Source organism: Tachypleus tridentatus, chromosome 7 (genome assembly GCF_004210375.1).
Source record: "Tachypleus tridentatus isolate NWPU-2018 chromosome 7, ASM421037v1, whole genome shotgun sequence".
NCBI lineage: Eukaryota > Metazoa > Arthropoda > Merostomata > Xiphosura > Limulidae > Tachypleus > Tachypleus tridentatus.
Window position 1 is genome coordinate 42,488,760 of NC_134831.1, and position 20,283 is coordinate 42,509,042.

At 33.7% G+C, this 20,283-nt stretch overlaps 1 protein-coding gene across 2 annotated transcripts in view; it reads left to right on the forward strand.

Annotated features, from left to right (window-relative positions):
• Positions 1-13,609: 13,609 nt before the first annotated feature.
• The window catches only part of LOC143255525 (high-affinity lysophosphatidic acid receptor-like), a 35,039-nt gene continuing 28,365 nt past the window's right edge, over positions 13,610-20,283 (forward strand). The window contains exon 1 of one of the 2 annotated variants that reach the window (XR_013030688.1): positions 13,610-13,920. The gene's annotated coding sequence lies outside the window, so the exon portion shown is untranslated. The remainder of the gene's footprint in view (positions 13,921-20,283) is intronic. The other variant, XM_076511330.1, reaches the window with a different exon arrangement.

Sequence of the window (20,283 nt, forward strand, 5' to 3'; positions counted from 1 at the left end):
GACATAAATGACGAAGTTCTATCGTATTTAACAATACTCACGGAACGACAGAAGCACGTGATGTAATTTAGTCTGCAGTTAACAATATTCATTGCAGCAACATTGTTATATTTTATAGACGGGGGACAAACCTAGCTATATGAACATTGATCACACGAGTGAGCCTGTTTGAGTCTTTCAGATGATGAAGTTCTGCATGCAGTATAGAATTTAGAGAAACTTCAATTACTTGTTCAATAAGCAAAGTTAATTAGCTGCTGCCTTAATTATTGCAAGTCTCTACTTCGATTCCTTCAAGGATTTGAAGAGCAGCAAACACTCACCGTTCTAATTAGTTATTTTTCACCCTTATCTTCGTATTTATGTCAATAAGCGCCATCGAAGCAACTTCCTAAGATTTGTGACTTTTCATCACTGGCATGCTGAAAAAACGTTTCTACTTATATCGACTTAATTTATGCAACAGTGTAACAAAAATGGGAATACTGTTTTAATCTCAGAAATGGGTAAATGACACGTCTGTTTTAATTAGGCTGTTTTACGTCTAGTTTTGAGTTTCATTTCACAATCAGACTTGTCAGGTAGCCACTTCAAAATGGAGCATATAAGTCCAATAAAAACCACCTGGATATCGTGCAACGTCAATTTCCCAGTGAAGAGCGATCCTTTAATAGCATGCATATTAAAGAGAAATGTTTGTTTTTAATATACATTATACACATTTATAAATGTTTCCTCCTTTTTTGTTCTCGAGCGTATCGAAACTCTGTAGAAAGTTTAGGTTTAAGGATTGATTAAAATGATAAGAGTTTGTTTGTTTGTTTTGAATTTCGTGTAAAGTTACACTAGGGTTAGCCGTCCCTAATTTTGCATCACCTAGTCATCACCGCTCATCACCAACTTTTGGGCTACTCTTTTACCAACTCTTTTATAATGTTGACCGCCACACTATAACGCCCTCACTGCTGAAAGGGCGAGCATGTTTGACGTGATGTGGATTCGAACCCAGACCCTCAGATTACGAGTCGAACTCCCTAACCATCTAGTCATACCGGGCTCAACGATTCTAGAATTCTGCGTATTTGTACATGTGTAAAAGAAGGTAAAACATTATATACTTTAACAGTACATGAAACTGAGATTATATTTTCTCTTTTACAAGGTTTGATTATTACTTTAGTAATTGTTATTAACACTAAATTTTCTATTATAATACTGTCTATGTATCTATCAAATTACTTGTTGGTTTTACTCACTCCTATACGAATAGGACATTACGTTTCTTACAAAGTCTCTCGATCTGTCTCTGTCCTGTGCAACCTCTGTCCATTCCTCATCTTCTATAAAAACATCAAAGACATTTTCTGTCAGATTATCTTTGTTTTTGGTTATCCTAATGGTTTTCTCACTTTGTAGTATGTCAATTTTGGGCAGTCTATTCTATTCTGGTGACACACCAAACCAATCTCATTCTTCTTGATTTTACAATATTTATAATAGGAATTGCTCCTCTGTTACCCATGAACTCTTGGTTTTGCTATCTTTTCCATCTGTTCTCATCTGTATCATGTACAAGTCCTATAATTTTTTTTCGTAGAACCATATTCTCCAGAACCTGGACATTTTTTTTAAATGTCTTGAAAGTGAGCATGAATCAGATCCATGTGGAACAACTGGTTTTACAATGAGATTTTATATTCCCGTTTCACTTTATTGCTGAAACGTCTTTTACTTAATATTTCTTTCAAGCCCCTAAATATTCTATATCCACTTTCCATACTATTTATGGCATTTGTTTTCTTATCATTACCTTCTATTACTTTGGTTCTCAGATAGTTAAACTCATTCTTATATTCAGTATCCATAAACTTTTGTTCTTCAAGGTCATCATTTCTAAATATTTTCATAATATTTGTTTTTTCCTCACTGATCTCATCTTCTCAGACATCTCTATGAAATACAGTACTAATTCTGCAATCACTTCTTCGATGTAAGCCATTGCAGTCACCACAGACAAGAAGATTTACATTTCGATTTTGACTATCCAATCTCCTGCTTTACCTCTGAAGTCTGTGAATAATCTCTTTTGATGATTTGTTATTAACCCGTTAATAACTGCTAAAACATTTCATATAGAAAAATAATTCATTTAACCAACTCTGTAGTCAGATTTTTTATCCTTAGTATTATAGCAGGCAACAGAATGAAGTGACTAAATAGCCAATATAATGTAGTAAGTGGACTTCATGTAAAGTTTTGTTCTTGAACAAACTTTTAAATATTGAAATAACTTAACTCCTAATGATCTATTACGTTCCCCTTATTTTGTCAGAAATTAACACAGTACTCATATAGTTACTTAAAAAAAGCTAATACGTAAACAAAAAATCTATTTCAAGCAAGCTATACATGTACTACAGATCTTTCTTTAGTCTAGGAGAATAGATCTGATTACGTACCGAAAATAAATTGAACATTTGATTTCAGGTGGTTATTTTGTTGAAGTATCTCATTGCACTGTTAATACACTGCTCTATCTCATATTTCAACAGAAACCTTTGGCTTGCGGGAAACAAATGTTTTGTAGACTTACCAGCGTTCTAGCTCTCTTTGTTTATTCATAAGTTTGATGAGCAATTTGAAACTGCATAAACCAACTGAAATAATATCGAGCTACTGTTTTTCACTAGAGAGCGCTGTCATCTGTCATGTGATCCTTTTATATTAATCTGCGATAGCTTCATATGCCATTTTCACCATCATCAAAAGTGTCTTTGCAATATCAATTTCAAGGAAACCAAACCTGAATTCTCACTTCCCCGTCAATAAACATGGTATTAATGTCACTGGTTTTCTCAGGTTTTCTGTACTGCTGTTTTATTAGCTGAAATTATTGTCTGTGTCGAGTTATTTTCAGTGCTCACCGCCAACAGATATTTCTTGTTTTTTCAAGTCCATTTTTTTATAACAACAGGTTAAGAAACAGCTTTTATAACACAAAGAAATCAACACTTTAAAGAAGTTTCAAATAACCATACGCCCTAATCTATTACAGAAACGAAAGTTACACTAGAAGGTTCTAATTTTTAATGGCAGTTAGGTTCACCTAAAGAAGTCTTAGTTTGTTATAGAAATGCAAATAGGTTACTTCTAGAATGTTTTCATTTTTCATGGCAATTAGTTTTGCCTAAAGAAGCCTTAATTTATCATAGAAATGCAAATTGGTTATGGTTAAGGAGCCATATATTTCGTAACAGCGTGTTAAGAAACAGCTTTTATAACAGGAAGAAACCACAACTTTATGACATCTCAAATAACCATACGATCTAATTTGTTACAGAAATGAAATTAGTTTACACCTAGAAGGTTCTAATTTTTCCTGGCAGTTAAATTCGCTGAAAGAAGTTCTAGTTTGTTATAGAAATGCTAGAGGGTTACTCCTAGAAGGTTTTAATTTTTCATGACAATTAAATCTACACCTAAAGATGCCCCAGTTTTTCATTTACTTCAAATTCAGTTACTTCAAAAGGGAAAAAGTGGGGAACACTAATTTATTACGGAAATAACATTCTCAATATAAACAAATGTAAACAAATCTATGTATAATTTCTACCTTTGGCTTTCAAAGCGTCCAGTTTTAGAGAAAATACGAAAGCATATTCTGCACGTAACATCTTTTCTTCACAAATCTTGTGGAGTAACTTTTTATCTCGGGGAAACAACCTACATTAGATTATAACTGTTTTATTGGGGCTCAAGATGTAAATATGTTTGATTCAGCCCTAAAGCAAGTACAAGTTAGATGTTGGAACGATAACTATCGCTGTGTAACCGTTAATATTATATTTTTTTATATAAACGATTAAACATCAGTGATGTCGATAAAACCCACTTGTAGAGAAATATATATGTAAAAACGGCTCGTTTGGGTTGAGAAAATATTTTACGTGGAGGAGCGACCAATGTTTTTAATATTTGACAATACCAAATTTATTCAAAAACCAGGCACAAAATTGAGGTCTATACTATGTAAAAACTACACTGACAAACACCACACCAACATTACTTATAAAATACAATGTGATAACTGCCACGACTTCTATATTGGAGAAACAAGTAGAAAAATGGAAACCAGATTAAAAAAACATAAAAAGTCACATTCACACGTTTTCGAACACTGCAAGTCAAAGAAACACAACATAACCATAGAAAACACTCAAATACTTAATAGAGAAACAGATATAAACAAACGCAAAATTAAAGGAGCCTTACTTATGCAACAACTTAAACCCAAAATAAACCAGTACAAAGGAAGACCTTTATACCTATGTTAAAAATAATAAAATAAATAATATAAAATTATATATTCAGACATCTAACACCGCCCTCTACATTGCGACACTTAGTTACACAACCCCTTTCAAACATGTGGTCAGCTTTCGGTCAGTTACCTCTTTCTTTCTTTGTGAACCTGACGATGACCGAAGAAGGTCGAAACGTTGTTCGCTCCTTTACGTAAAATATTTTCTCAACCCAAACGAGCCGTTTTTACATAAACGATTAAACAGTTAATATCAACTATACAGGACACACGTACCTTACTATTAATAAATTATCTTAATATCATATCTACAGGGCACATGCAACGTAATTTTGGTGGATCATTTTAATATCATCTGTACAAAATTATTGTAACTTAATATCAATGGGTTATCTTAATATCATCTGTACATAAGTTTTGTGACTTAAAATTTACGAATTATGTTAATATCAACAATATAGGACTCACGTAACTTAATATTAATAGGTATGTTCGTATCAATTATACAGGATTCTCACAAACAGAACTATCTAGAGCTTCAAGTAACATCAACAGTTCAAAGCTGATATTAATATTAACATTATTTTTATTAATACCCATCATCTACCGTCAGGGCTGTATAAAAATTGTTATTTTGTAATACAGTCTTGCCCAAAATCTTTGCATGCTGTTTTACGTTGATGGTATTTACTACATACATGCAGTAGTTACCGAGCAAATGCGTCAGTAGTAACAGAGAAGGTTGAGCAATAATTTTGTGTTCAAGAATGATCATGCTACTATCAACAGTACTCGTACTACAGAGAATTATCTCGACCAAGAGAACGTCACAAGATTGCCATTGCCAGCGAAGTCTTCATATTGTAGTCTCATTAAGAATTGTTGTGCAGAAATGAGCCGTGAAATTGCTATCTAATGACAAGTTAGGATGAAATCGTGGGAGATTACATCAATAACCTGATCGACAGCATGCCACATCTCCTTACGAAAATTAATAGAATACTGGGAAGATCAACTAAGTGCTTAATGTTTAATATGAAGTAATATGATGTTACAGTTATGAATTATAATAATGTGGTGTTATATCTTGTCATTACAAATGCTTTGGTAAAGTTTTTTGTGTTAGTCGAAATGCTGAATTACACATCTTTCTACAGGTGTTTGATAAAATTATTTGCTGTTATAATAAATCATTCGTGATATCCATAGAACCTGTTTCCTTATACAATTACATATTTAGATGTTTAATACAACACGCATTTCTCACTTTAACAGTTAAATGTATTTTTATTCCATCTTCATTATAATTATTTTATTTGTTACAATATATGCAAACACTTTGGTCGAGTGTGTAAGATACTATTGTAACATGAATTTACACTGACTTGATTTTTGGTTTCAGTTTACCACTATTTAATTATAGTAGCCCAAGAATTGGCGGCGGGTACTGCTAAGTAACAGCTTTCCTTCGAATGTATTTCCTTAAAGCTAAGGATAACTGCACAAAGATATCACTTGGGAACAGTAATATTTTGTTGTAATATCCAGGAAAAAAAGTGAACAGCTCACTGATGAATACATTATATGTTTAAATGGATAGAAGTATAGAAATAATCTGTTGAATTCAGTAATGATTAGATATTGACTAAACATTTAATATCTAACGTAAAGTAAGCTCTCCTTTACCAATGCTCTGCTCTTTATTATTACTACATGTGTATACATATATATATACATCCATAAAAATACGTTTGCATTTTCCAATGTCCTTCAAAGCAAACATGTTGCAAAACAGTTTTATAGTATTTTACAAACGTCAAACTCAGTGTCAGGCTTATTATAAATTTGAACTGGAGTTTTCTGTTTTCTTTTCCTTACGAAAGGTTATTTTTTTTTGTTTCATTTCATTCCTACTTGGCCGCGTTAGTTGTGATTTAACATTTACCTTTGGTCTCGCCACACTCGTAGAATAAAGATTTTATTTTTTACAGTTGCTATTTCAATCTAGTTAAAATTATGAGACGAAGAACTTTTAGTGATAAAAAAGAGAGAGAGAGAGACGAAAGTCTGGGAAAACCTACGCCGTTTTTACCCATGGGACACCTTTGGCAAGATAAATTATTTTTTTTCTTCGAAAATTTTTTTACTCTTGGAGTTATGGATCGAGATATATTAACTTTTTCTCGTGTAAGTTTAGTATCACAAGTTGAAAGTTCTGTAATATTGGTTTGTTTACTTTACCAAATTACCCAAAAAATTCGTAACGTAAAATTGTACTCTTGAGCTATAATGGAGTTATGAAACAGAAATCAGTTTCCTTTTATTTCTCCTCCTTCTGGTAGTACGTAGCGAAAAGAATCAGAGTTCGATCCATGCGATTACATGCATTGCAGGTAGATTATCACAAGACTTTTTGGTTAAAAACTAACAAAACTTTTCTCACTCAGTTCTCACTCTTTGGTTTAAATTGACACCACATGGTGTAGCAATAGTTATCACGTCAATAAGAAAATTACCAACAGAAAATACTGAAAATCAATTGTTTTCCGCTGACGTAGTTTTTGTTATCATGTGGCCATGCGAAAATGACTGAGGAAGGAAATGTAATGCCATTGTTTTATTTTTGACTAGCATTGCACAATGCAGTTACAACAATTATGGGAGAATGAAAAGGTGGAGAACATTAGACTAATATCAATTTTTATTTGTAATCAAACAGCTATAAAAGTGACGAAAAGATAGAGAAATCTTAATGTATCTTTTGTGTTTTTAAGTGATATCGCATAATATTGATATGGTAATAATGTGGCTTAAAGTTTATTTCTGAATTTCGCGCAAAACTACATCAGAGCTATTAGGGAGTTAGCCGTCCCTAATTTAGCAGTGTAAGACTAGAGGGAAGGCAGCTAGTCATCACCACCCACCGCCACCTCTTGGGCTACTCTTTTACCAACGAATAGTGGGATTGACCGTTACATTATAATACCTCCACGGCTGAAAGGGCGAGCATCTTTGGTGCGACGGGGATTCGAACCCGTGACCCTCAGATTATGAGTGGAACGCCCTAACCCACCTGGCCATGCCAGGCCTGTGGCTAACACAAACTGACGAACTGTAAGTTACGGTGTTAGTACAGTTATGACGTGAATATCAGGAGACGTTCGAGTGAGAAACGGCGCTTACCTAGGTGTATTTGATGAACAGAGTTTACCAGTTACCACGTAAGAGCGCGAGCAATTTACACGTGCTGTTTACTTTGATAGAAACTCGCAAGTCTTGCAGATGATAATATTAAAGTGAGTATGAAAAGCTCATTAATTAACACTGTCCAATCACGAGCCTTCATGGCTTGAGGTATCAAATATATAATGTAAACAAACGGATACTCAGTCTAAAATACTAGTCCAAACACTATTGAATTGTTTAAAAACCCTACCATGTGAAAGAGTAATATGCGATAATATAGGCACTATTTCAATATTTAGAAACAAATTATTAACTTCAGTTGGAATTCTTAAAAGTTGTTGTACAACATGATGGGGTGACCAGAATGAAATATAACACGTTATTATGATCTGATAGTATTTCCATTGTTATATATCGTTATGATCTGACATTATTTCCGTTGCATTATACAATTATAATGTGACATTCTTTCCATTGGTATACCTTATTATGAACTGACATTATTTTCGTTGTTATATATTTTTGTAATCTGACATTATTTCCGTTGCATTATATTATTATGATCTGACATTAGTACCGTTGCTACATACTATTTTGAACTGGTAGTAATTCCTCTGCCATATAATACTATAATCTGACATTATTTCCGTTGCTACGACAATCATGACTAATTCTGTTAAACCTTATAACACTTTAAATGGCGTTCCAGTTCCAAAACTCAACTTCTATATAGAAAGATACAAGACTGATGAACTAAATGTGATATAGGGATACATGATTGTTGGACTGAGTGTCATACAGGGATACATGATTGTTGAACTAACTGTTATACAGGGTAACATGATTGTTGAACTAACTGTTATACAGGGTAACATGATTGTTGAACTAAGTGTCATACAGGGATACATGATTGTTTAACTAAATGTCGTAAAGGGATACATGATTGTTGAACTAAATGTCATAAAGGGATACATGATTGTTGAACTAAATGTCATAAAGGGATATATGATTGTTGAACTAAATGTTATCCAGGAATACATGATTGTTGAACTGAGGTCATACAGGGATACATGATTGTTGAACTGAGTGTCATACAGGGATACATGATTGTTGAACTAAATGTTATACAGGGATATATGATTGTTGAATTAAGTGATATACAAGGATACATGATTGTTGAACTAAATGTTATACAGGGATACATGATTATTGAACTAAGTGATATACAAGGATACATGATTGTTGAACTAAATGTTATACAGGGATATATGATTGTTGAATTAAGTGTTATATTAGGATACAAGGTTGTTAAAATAAACCGATACTTATCATTTATAGACTTAAGTTAAAAGTTTGATCTTTAATATGTGTAAATATATATATATATATTTACTGAACTTAAAACTTGTATTGTAGAAGTCGAATATAAACTAGACGTTTAACGCACAAAGTGAGAAAATATTTAATCTAAGTTTATAGAATTTCATAAAACAATTTTTTTAGTAATGTTAGTACGATATATATGCTTGAACTATAAGGATTTTCACTGTTTCTCTATACACTTCATTATGATGTAGCTGAAATGTAATATTTTCAAAAATTAAATTTGTTTTCGTAAAAAAGAGCTACAGTATTTAGTCTAATTTAATAAACAGGTATAAAGTATGTGAGAATTTTCAAACACCTTTCTATACAAGTTAAATAAATGTTCTGTATGATTCTTGCATGACGCTTGTTTCAAATAGAAGCCTAAGGTTGTTATAATTTTTTACAACTTTTGCAAAGCCACGGAATTTGTAAAATAATAAACTAACTATAATCGCTCAAATGAAAGTTTAAACGGCATATTTTTGTAGATCTTCATAAAATTATAATTAAAACTTTATCATGCAATATTTCGTACTATGAGTAATAAAGCTGTAATTTATTTTAATTTAATTTACTGTTTTAATTTAATTTAATAGTTTTAAAATATTGTTATGGTAGAAGACATCAGTACAAAACTAGACTTAACATTTTTGTGTGTGAGGGGCACAAGATGATTCACTGTGATATGCTAGTCAGAATTACTGTATCCAAAGAAAGTATCTCCATAGTATTAGTCAAGTGAGACGGTGCTTTATACGCATATTTTCAAGTAAATTTAATTAATATACAGAAATTTACAGAAGTAGATTATTTATTTATTTTTGGTTAGTTTATATAATAGAAAAATCTATTTTTGAAAAGTTTATGTATATAAACAGACCTGATGAAAGTTCTTTCGTTAAGAGATTGTTTGACAAAGCATAATATCAGTCTTACCACATTTAGTTGGAGTAAAATATTTATATAAACGGTAATAACTTAGAGGTAAAATTAGATTCACCAGGACAAAAAAATAAAAACAGAGCTATATAGGTCATGATAGAATGAATACACGTTAACTGTTGCATATTTTGCATTTCAAAATAGTGTATAACTTTTAGGTTATATGATTCAGAATAAAATATTTAGATTTTAAACGTTTTACGGTCAAGTGAACTCGAAACAGTCTCTTTCATGACTATTTAGATTTTAAATGAAAGCAGTATATACGTATAATGATATGTGTTAATAATGAAATACGCTACACAAGTAGTAAAACTATAAAAATCAAAATATCAACTTTTACTTATTCAAATACTTTCTTTGCTATGACGAACTAAATACATAGTTTTACCTTCATTTACTTTTGGACATACAGCTTTAGTTAATATTTTGATAGGATCAGAGTAAACTATGTATTTGGAATGAAACTCAAACCCAAGTTGGCCATTAGTATAGCTAATTGAATGTATATTCATACTTATGTAGATTAGACTGAATTGTTTCATCAAATGGGTATCTTTGCTGTTAACGATATTATCGTCCGTAATTCCAGTAATATCTCATGAAGTTTGAACAGTCTTGAAGATTTGGTTAGTCCGAAATAATTGCATTAAACAAACAAAGAATACTAATTTTTGTAATAACAGTGTAATTGTAAACATTAAATCAATATTAAAATTAATGACATTTGATTATACTTTCTAGAATTCAAATGATTTAAGTTAACTTGGAAAAGAGCTTTCTGGCTAGTTAATAAATCTTACTATGATAGATGTAGCGTGTATGTAAGTATCTATGTATGTAACAAAAACTCTTGAGCTATCTATTGAATGGCACAACTAGCACAAAAGGCTCATCATGGAAAGGTGGTTAAGGTAGTTGACTCGTAATCTGAGGTTCGCGGGTTCGAATTCCGGTGGCGCCAAACATGCTCGCCCTTTCAGTCGTGGGAGCGTTATAATTCAACAGTCAATCACACTAGTCTTTGGTAAAAGAGTAGCCAAAGAGTTGGCTAAATTCACTGCTAAATTATGGACGGCTAGCGCAATAGCCCTCGTGTAGCTTTGCGCGAAATTCAAAAAACAACCCAAACGCAAATCCACAAGAGGACCGTTTAATTATTGCCAAGGTAAATTTTTCGCGTGTGTATTTAGACCTTATGCATTACTGGAAAATGTGTTATAACAAATGCAGAACATTTTACCAGGTTACTAGGTACACTCAACCTTTGTAGGTTTTTAATTAGTTTTTATTTTGTTTCATTATTTACGCAAGTATCAATCAACGAACCTATTAATTGTAATATTCCTTACTTTATACCAGATGATGCCAATTCCAAAACACAACTTCCCTTAGAAGTTTTGAAACGAATGGCGATTTTCATATGAATACAAGCTTTATTCTAATTTAATGAGGAATTTCATGTTCAGATTGAGGGAATAATTATGGGCAACCCATTAGTACCTGTTCTAACTAACATATTTATGAACTTGTTTGATTATAAATTTAAAATTACGGTTAATTTTGGGTTATGTTGCGTTTTGTTTTGTCAGATATGTCGATGATATATTTACTAACTTTGTTTCTTGACAAATAGTTAAACAGATTTTAGTATTTTAAAATTCATTACACCTTGATATTAAATCTACCCATGAGAATGAAGATGAACTATTATTTCTCAATGTCGTGGTTAGTAGGCTTAATAACGCTTTTAAAATGAAGCTATTTGGAAAGGAAACTCGTACTGATCTGTACTTGAACTAGTTGTCAGCTCATCGCAAATCTAAAAAGAACAGAGATTATAAAAACGTTATCGACTGTTGTTAAAACTAATGACAGTTTAAAATGGGGGCTGGATAAAGAAGTACAATATTTGGAAAATGTTCTGGTGAAGTGGAATGATTATCATATGAGTGTGGTTAGAAAATATTTTGGCGAAGTGGAATGATTATCATATTAGTGTGGTGAGAAAATGTTTTGGTGAAGTGGAACCTGTTATTAATAAATGTAAAATTAAAGAAGCTATTTTAATAAAGGAATACAAACCTTTCGTAAATAAAATACTAGGAGTAGGTTTATACTTATTCTAAGCTCAAGGATATGTTTATAACGTTACCAATTGGGTGTACTAAGTGCTGTGTTAACAGTGGCGAAACGTTGATTTTTAAATGGTGTATATATATTTTTTTTCTACGGTCGTAATCCGAGGGTCGCGGGTTCGCGCCCGCGTGGCGCTAAACATGCTCGCCCTCCCAGCCGTGGGGATGTATAATGTGACGGTCAATCCCACTATTCATTGGTAAAAGAGTAGTCCAAGAGTTGGCGGTGAGTGGTGATGACTAGCTGCCTTCCCTCTAGTCTTACACTGCTAAATTAGGGACGGCTAGCACAGATAGCCCTCGAGTAGCTTTGTGCGAAATTCCAAAACAAACAAACAATTTTTCTACGGTTTTTTTCGTTATTAGCAGTAAAAAATGCAAACACTAGTCCTAATAATAGTAACCAAACTAGTCGGCCGTAAATATTTGTCATTCACTGTGCTAGAAAATATGTTTATTTATTATTTACTCGTAATACTGCAACACAATGTGCCTGAAAAGAAATTACATTGTTGTTTTTTTGGTTTTTTATCCCTATTGCGATTATTCCGATTGAAATATATCTACAACGTTACTAATGGCTTAAATATTTAAACGTTGTTCGCATGCGCTGTCATTGACTGTTATTGTGGTATTTTATCACAGTACATTTAGCCATGACCTACTGACGAAGATTAAGGCTTAGAACTATCAAATCTTTCTTAAACGTTACACGTGAGAGAGACTGAACAAGTGTGGCACAGTATTTTTAAAATAAGTATTTTGTCAGCATTACCAGGATAATTACAACATAGGTGATGAAATAACCTGCAGAAATTATTAATATGCTTTACTAACTCCGATAGATAAAATATAACAAGTTAGCACGCTATACAGCGTGGCATGCCACAAAGTTACAATTGTTTGTTACTTTTGAATTTCGCACAAAGCTACACGAATGCTATCTGCGCTAGCCGTCTCTAATTTAGCAGTGTAAGACAAGAGGGAAGGCAGCCAGTCATCACCACCCACCGACGACTCTTGAGCTACTCTCTTGCCAGTGAGTGATGTGATTGACAGTCACATTATAACGCCCCACGGTTGAAAGGGCGAGCATCTTTGGTGCGGCGAGGATTCGAACCCGCGATCCTCAGATTACTAGTCGAGCGCCTTAGCAGCCTGGCCGTGGGGGGCCTTAATTTCATTGTTATTTGGATGTTGAATTTTACATTAGCCATTCTTAACTGACAAGAGATTGGGGAGAGGGAAAGCGTGAGCTAGATAGCACAACCAACTATTTTCCCCCAGTGAATGATGGGACTGATCGTCACATTACAATGCTCGCCCGCAAGGTTGAAATGACATGCTCGGCGACGGGATACGATCCCGCGACCTGTTTAACTGCGAGTCGAGCGCCCTAATAACCAGTCCATGCCAGGCTCTATTATTAGCCAACAATCGAGTACTGGTTTTACGAAAAACCCAATCCTGATAACGTTAAACTTGCACGACGCTTGAGAGACTACGTTCTCGTGAAGTATTTCCCTAATTGTAATACTATTATGTCGTAATTCTTCATTAAATAAATATAAGGTATCTAGTCTTATGAAAAAGGAAAAAACGTCAGTGTTGTTGGGCTATTTCTAAAGGCCGCGACGCGTCATAGCGTCTAAAATTCGTATATGTGTTACTATGGTGACGATTCAGCCATTCATCTGTGGCGCGGGATTCGTCTATGGGTGTTATAAACGCAGCTGTCAAGAAGGTAGCCAACCAAAACAGTCGAGAGACTAAAGCTGCGGGCTGTATGTACTCAGTCTGCTTTCAGAATATAGGCCTACAACGGTTCGACTTTCTTGACGAAAGTTCAAACGTGGACAGCTAGGAACGAGCATTTCCGTGCATCTAGACGGCGTTCAAAATTTCTTTGTCTACCCGTGGTTCATTGTGATATTGACGCACCTGAGTAACGTGGTGCAGACAAAGGTGAAGTTGTCTTTCATTGTTATGAACTTACTATTCGTTAGTGTGTTATTATAATTGATTAAAACATTTATTATTTGGTCGTGTTTACTGCGAGTGTAGAATAGACCAGCGTTAAGATTTCGAACATAACTGTTATAGTATTTTTCATAATAATAATAAAAAATGTTAAAATGGATCGGGGACAGAGGGACATAACAAGTAATGTTGAATACTTACTTTTATTCATCCCCAGGTTTTTTCATGTTTTTGTGATGCTAAGTGACAACAAACTAGGGTAAAAAATTTACTCTAGTGGGGTTAAAAATGATGTAAGGCGTGTTACGTAATGAACATAGCTCCTGTTTCAAAAACGTCTTATTATTGGTATTGTGAACATAGTTTTTTAACCACCACTCCAATGTTCTAAAATTCGACCTGATCTCTGTGTTATACGAATGTTTTTCCCTTCAAATATATATGGTTTCAACTATATATTATGGTTTCATCATCATTATTTAACTTCTTTCTACCGCACAGGCTAAAAGAGACAGTTTGTATTGTGTTAAATTATTTGAGTAAATTCTATATAACAGTATACAGAATTTTTATAGAAGTATATAGAACACATAGATGATTTTTTACGGAAAACAGTTGTTTATTAAGAAACATCTAAACGACAAAACTTCATAAAGCAAAAACCAGTATTAAAAAAGGAAACCTCTCTTCCAAGAATCTCCTTCTCATAAATTGTTTTCTTTGTACGCTTTCTGACATTCAAACATTTAACAGCTTTTAAACAGTGCCGACACTAGTGGAAACAGGGATACTCTCCCCTCTAAACTAATATTGTTCGTTAATTTCATTTTAGAATTATTTTAGGTTTTGACAATATGATATACTTTATGACTTCCTAGTTAAATAAAGCTAGAACGGTAGTGCTTTAAAAGATTATGTTCTGTGTAACAGATGTGTTGTCTCTTCGTTATGAACTCTTTACTTGGATATATAAAAGGACACCTACCGAAACCAGAATTCAAGCTTCTCATACATAACAACCAAAATGAAAATAAGTCACATTTTCAGAAGCATTATATGGGTGACTATTAATTGTTAGAATACTCTCATTCCTAACAGTTTATGAATTAAGTACAATTTGACGTTTTCCGTAGTTTATTTCTACTTTTGCTTGAGTCGTGCCACAAAAACTGAAGTACATCTTTTATGGCTAGGTGTTTAAAATCCACGCATGTGTGTGTGTTTTGTTGTTTTTTTTGCAATTACGTTACTGTTTGAGATGTGTGTTTTCCAATATTGCAACTGTCTTTAATTTAACTGTGTACATCGGAAGCAACAGTGATTTTCTCTTGGTCTCAAACTGTTAAAAGTCAAAATGCAAGAAAGTGTATAGTGCAACGTTTTAAGTACTGGTATTTATTTTACCCGATACACATTTTACAGAATTTGGAGTTCTCCCTCGGGGTGTTATTTATCACAGTACTACTGCATAAAAGGGTCCGGCATGGCCAGGTGGGTTAAGGCGTTCGACTCGTAATATGAGGGTTGCGGGTTCGAATCCCGGTCGCACCAAAACATGCTCGCCCTTTCAGCCGTGGGAGCGTTATAATGTGACGGTCAATCCCTCTATTTGTTGGCAAAAGAGTAGCCCAAGAGTTGGCGGTGGGTGATGATGACTAGCTGCCTTCCCTATAATCTTACACTGCTAAATTAGGGACGGCTAGCACAGATAGACCTCGAGCAGCTTTGCGCAAGATTAAAAAAACAAACAAACTGCGAAAAGTCGAGTGTATTTTATTAAGAAGATAACATCAGTAGCGCGTGTTTTTATAGCTAACAATCACCGAAGCTGGTAAACATTTAAAAATATGTTTATGGTTTGGTCAAAGTCGTTAGCACTACGTTAATATCAGGTCGTAGTAACTGAGGAAGTTTATTAAACGTAGTTGGAATGGTTTAGTTGTGAGGAAGTATTATGGTAAGTTAGATGTCAGAAAATGTCCTAAATTACGAATTTTATTTAACTTCTGATCAAACATAGATCAAAATTAAAACTGAACCAGTTATAGCTAATTAAATATTCTGTTCTTGCGTTATCTAACATATAGATATATGTTTGTGTCTGTGCGTTCACATCTCTCAGCCATCTGTTCCTAATAAGTTTCCACATTTCTTGATAAACCAGCATCCAGCTTTACACGAGAAAGGTCATGAGGTGTGGATCCTCAGCTAATTTCATGTTGGTAGAATTCTTGAAAAGTTTTTTTTTCAGTATTAGTACCTTTGTATTGTGCTATTACACTTTAAATTTGAATGTTTATTATGTTGAGAAAATTTTCTTGTCTTTTGTTACAAACAAGTTTTTATTTCTCTTGTTCAACATACGGGTACTCCCGCGAGTTACTTTAAACATTAGAAATTGTTGTTTGAACAGGTTCTCTTAGTAATTGTAAGTTAGTAATGTTGCTGTTGGTGAATGGTGGTTCTCAGGAAATAGTTACATTACGATAGCTCTCGGGAACTAATTTGATTAGAGTAACTCTCTCGAAATAGTAACATTGCAACATAGCTATGAAGAAATAGTTGTAACGTTGGAATTATTGTGGTTTTCAAATTACATGTTATTGTGGCTGTTAGGATATTTTTACCTTTAACAAAACTAACTGCTGAACAGTACTCCAGATGTTGTGGATAGATTTATCATTTTAACTTCTATACTCTGATTTTGTGAGCTGCCTTTTCTTAAAAAAACAAACAAACATGAAATCAGGAAAAAAAAAGAGAGTAAAATGTTTGGTAGAAGTTACTGTATGACTTTCTGAACAGTGGATTGAAACGAATTTTCAACGAATACATTAGAAACTAGCTATGTTGATGTTTTTCTACATAAATTTGTTCTGTTATCGGTAGTTTATTGCTTTAGAATGCTGTCTTGTTCTCTTCCTTCATGTGAATGTAAGTTTAGAAGCTGACAGATTGCGACCTCAGCTAGGATTTCACGTCGGGGGTGGATGGGAGAGGTACTTAAAAAACCACGCCCCGCCTAAAAAGAAAACATTGCTACTACCAACACTTTGATTTGTATTCAACACTTTGGTTTGTATTCAACATTTTGGTCTGTATTCAACACTTTGGTTTGTATTCAACACTTTGGTTTGTATTCAACACTTTGGTCTATATTCAACACTTTGGTTTTTATTCAACATTTTGGTCTGTATTCAACACTTTGGTTTGTATTCAACACTTTGGTTTTTATTCAACATTTTGGATACCTTTCCTTTATGAAAAACCAAGTATGAATTTTCTTCCTTTTTTTTCTTCAAAATTTCGATGAGGAATCCTCACTACAAAAACACTTCAAGATACAATGTGATAATGAAAAATAATACTTCAGAATGAAGGCTGTACCGTATAAGATAAATACAGCATGCTTCAGAACAAAATGAAATTGGTTTTCTCTTTCTTCGTTTTCCCAATATTAAAGATATTTCGGAGATTATTTCCAAATCGCCCCCTGTCGTTAGCAAAGACGTGATTATTGTTTTCAGCGACGATCTGTCTAAAAATGTCTGGTTTTAAGAGCAAGCTCGAATTTCAGCCGTCAAAGAACTACTTTACAGGTATATGTAATTAATATTAGCAGTGTTAGAGATTCGCGTCATGTCGTAGTACAGCCTTCTTTTAAAGTCAGCCGAAAATAAGCCATGACGTTAAAGAAAAAAAACAGATTCTGATAAGATCCACGCCAGACCAGGGTTATGTCTTGTAGTGTCACAGTTATAACCAGTTCTTGGAAGTCTGAGGCCACGTGGCTCTAGTCATGTCGGGAGAGAATACTCCTAAATGAATAGTCGTCCAGGTCTCTACGGTGTATGATGTGGTTACTGTTGAGATAATAAGAAAAACAAAATTCACGGAATTAGTGTGAGATTGCCTGTTAACTGAAAGATCTTATCCTTCATGTTAAGACTCTAATTTGGCTCTAGTTTCCGAGTAACCCTTATCATTCGGGTTAACCTTAATTAAACCTTAAGCTCACAAAACTGCGTTAAATTATGGCTCAATATGTATCCTTTCACATTGCCGTATCGGAGCTGAAAAAAAACCCAACAACAAACGAACCAGCTAAAACAAAGTGTCATATTACAAGTACTGTGATTCTGTGTAAACGCTACAACTGCATTTTCTGAAGGTTTCAGAGCAGATAAAGCACAGAACACCCAGAGATGCTGTAGCCTGCTTTATGGTACTTAAAAATACGTAGACAAGCAAGTTTGGAAGAAGTACATCACATTCTACAAAAGTAGAATGACTCTTAACAATATTTTAATTATTAAAAAAAAAGTTGGTCAAATTTTAAGGCTTCAACTTTTAGGGCGGAGATGAGTGAGTTACAAGAATGTTTGGAAATAGGTTTCCTGGAAAACAAATGTTGAAATAAATGCTATGTCATGGGAATTCTAAATCATTTCATGAGTGTACCTGAATGTGTCTAATAGGAAAGCGCTTATTAAAGCTGACTTTTCTGTAAGGTGTAATAGGATACGGTAAATATACTGTGTCGCTTGCCTATTGTTGTGAAATAAAATACGGTAAATATACTGTGTCGCTTGCCTATTGTTGTGAAATAAAATACGGTAAATAAACGATAATATTCTGCAATTTTTGTACGATGTTACAAAACGGTGACGATCGCCAGTTGCTGTACGTGTAACAAAATATAGCATTGTACTGTGCAAAGAGAGATACAATAGATGAACCATAACATTTTATAGTTATAGGATAATTGAATAGACGGTAGTGATTGATAGAATTAAATGCATGGATAATAAAAATATAATAATTAAAAAAAAATGAACAAATCAAGTCACTGAACTCTAGCACGTGACCCACTCTCTTTGAAACATAAAACCAATAACTTTCTCATTTGTAGCAAGTAATATAAAGCTTGTTATCAAAAGTGTACGGTTTTTAACTATTGTGAAAAATGTCCAATTTGGATGGCATGTTCCTATGAAACAGTTTACGTTTTTACCAGATTACATCTCACGAACAACAAGTAAACTATTGAAATATTGTTATCACGAAACTAAATACTTAAGTAAACGACTTGGCATGGCCAGATGGTTAGGGCGCTCGACTCGTAGTCCGAGGGTCGCTTGTTCGAATACCTGTCACACCAAACATGCTCGTCCTTTCAGTCGTGGGACGTTATATGTGACGGTCAATCTCACTATTCTTTACTAAAAGGGTAGCCCAAGAGTTGGCGGTGGGTGGTGATGACCAACTGCCTTTCCTCTAGTCTTACACTGCTAAATTAGGGACGGCTAGCGCAGATAGCCCTCGTGTAGCTTTGTGCGAAATTCAAACAAACAACTAAAGTAAACGTTTGAAATATTGTTAACTAAGAGACTAAGAGGTAAAGTAAACAATCGAGATGTTGTTTATCATTAAACCAAAATCTAGATATGTTGTAAGTTCAGTAAGATAATCTTTCCTGATGAAAGTTTCATAAGCTCATCTTTCCTGGCGTTGTAAGATCTGTAAGTTCAATTTCCTTTACGTTGTAAGTTCTCCAAACTAAAATCTCCTGACGTGTTAGAACACAAATAACCAACTGCGTAGCTTTGTGCTTAATTTCAAAGAAACAATATCTCGTCGTTGTAAGTTCATTTTTCCTGGTTCATTAAGGAATATAAATTATGTCGTGAACAAAGTAATGGACTATATTATCTTTAAAATGTTCTTAAGCTAGAAATAAGTTAATCAAACTACCAAACGGACACTGTATTTCCCCGATGGTAAGTTTACGGATTTACAACGCTAAAATCTACAGTTCTAGAGAGAGTGCATATAACGAACTGTGTAGCTTTGCACTATGCACTAAAAAAAATAAAGAAACATTTCTTTAGAATTGAAGATTAAAAATACTTTGTAAGATTTATTAAGACAAAAATAAAGTCAAACTTATAGTCACTCTTATAACGCATCCACTATCTTTCAAAGTGCGGAGAGCATTTTTGGGTCAAGGGGAACGCAAACCGTGAACTTTCAGATTTATATTTCGGGCATGCTACTTAGTTGGCTACACCAGACCCATAAATCCCGTGTGGGCTGAGATAGATGAAATTTGGCAGCAGTTAAATCAAGCTACGTGTAAGAGATCATTGGATGTGACGTTTACATTCACTGTATGATGTTATTTATTATATATCCTGAATTACACTAACTCTTCGACGATTAAGGCATTCTGTCAGACCGTACGTCAAAGATAACTTCTAGCACTAATATATTTGTATATTAATGGACGTCATTCAGTACACAATCCACGTGACAGTGAGTAGTACTGGGAGAAGATTGTGTGATATA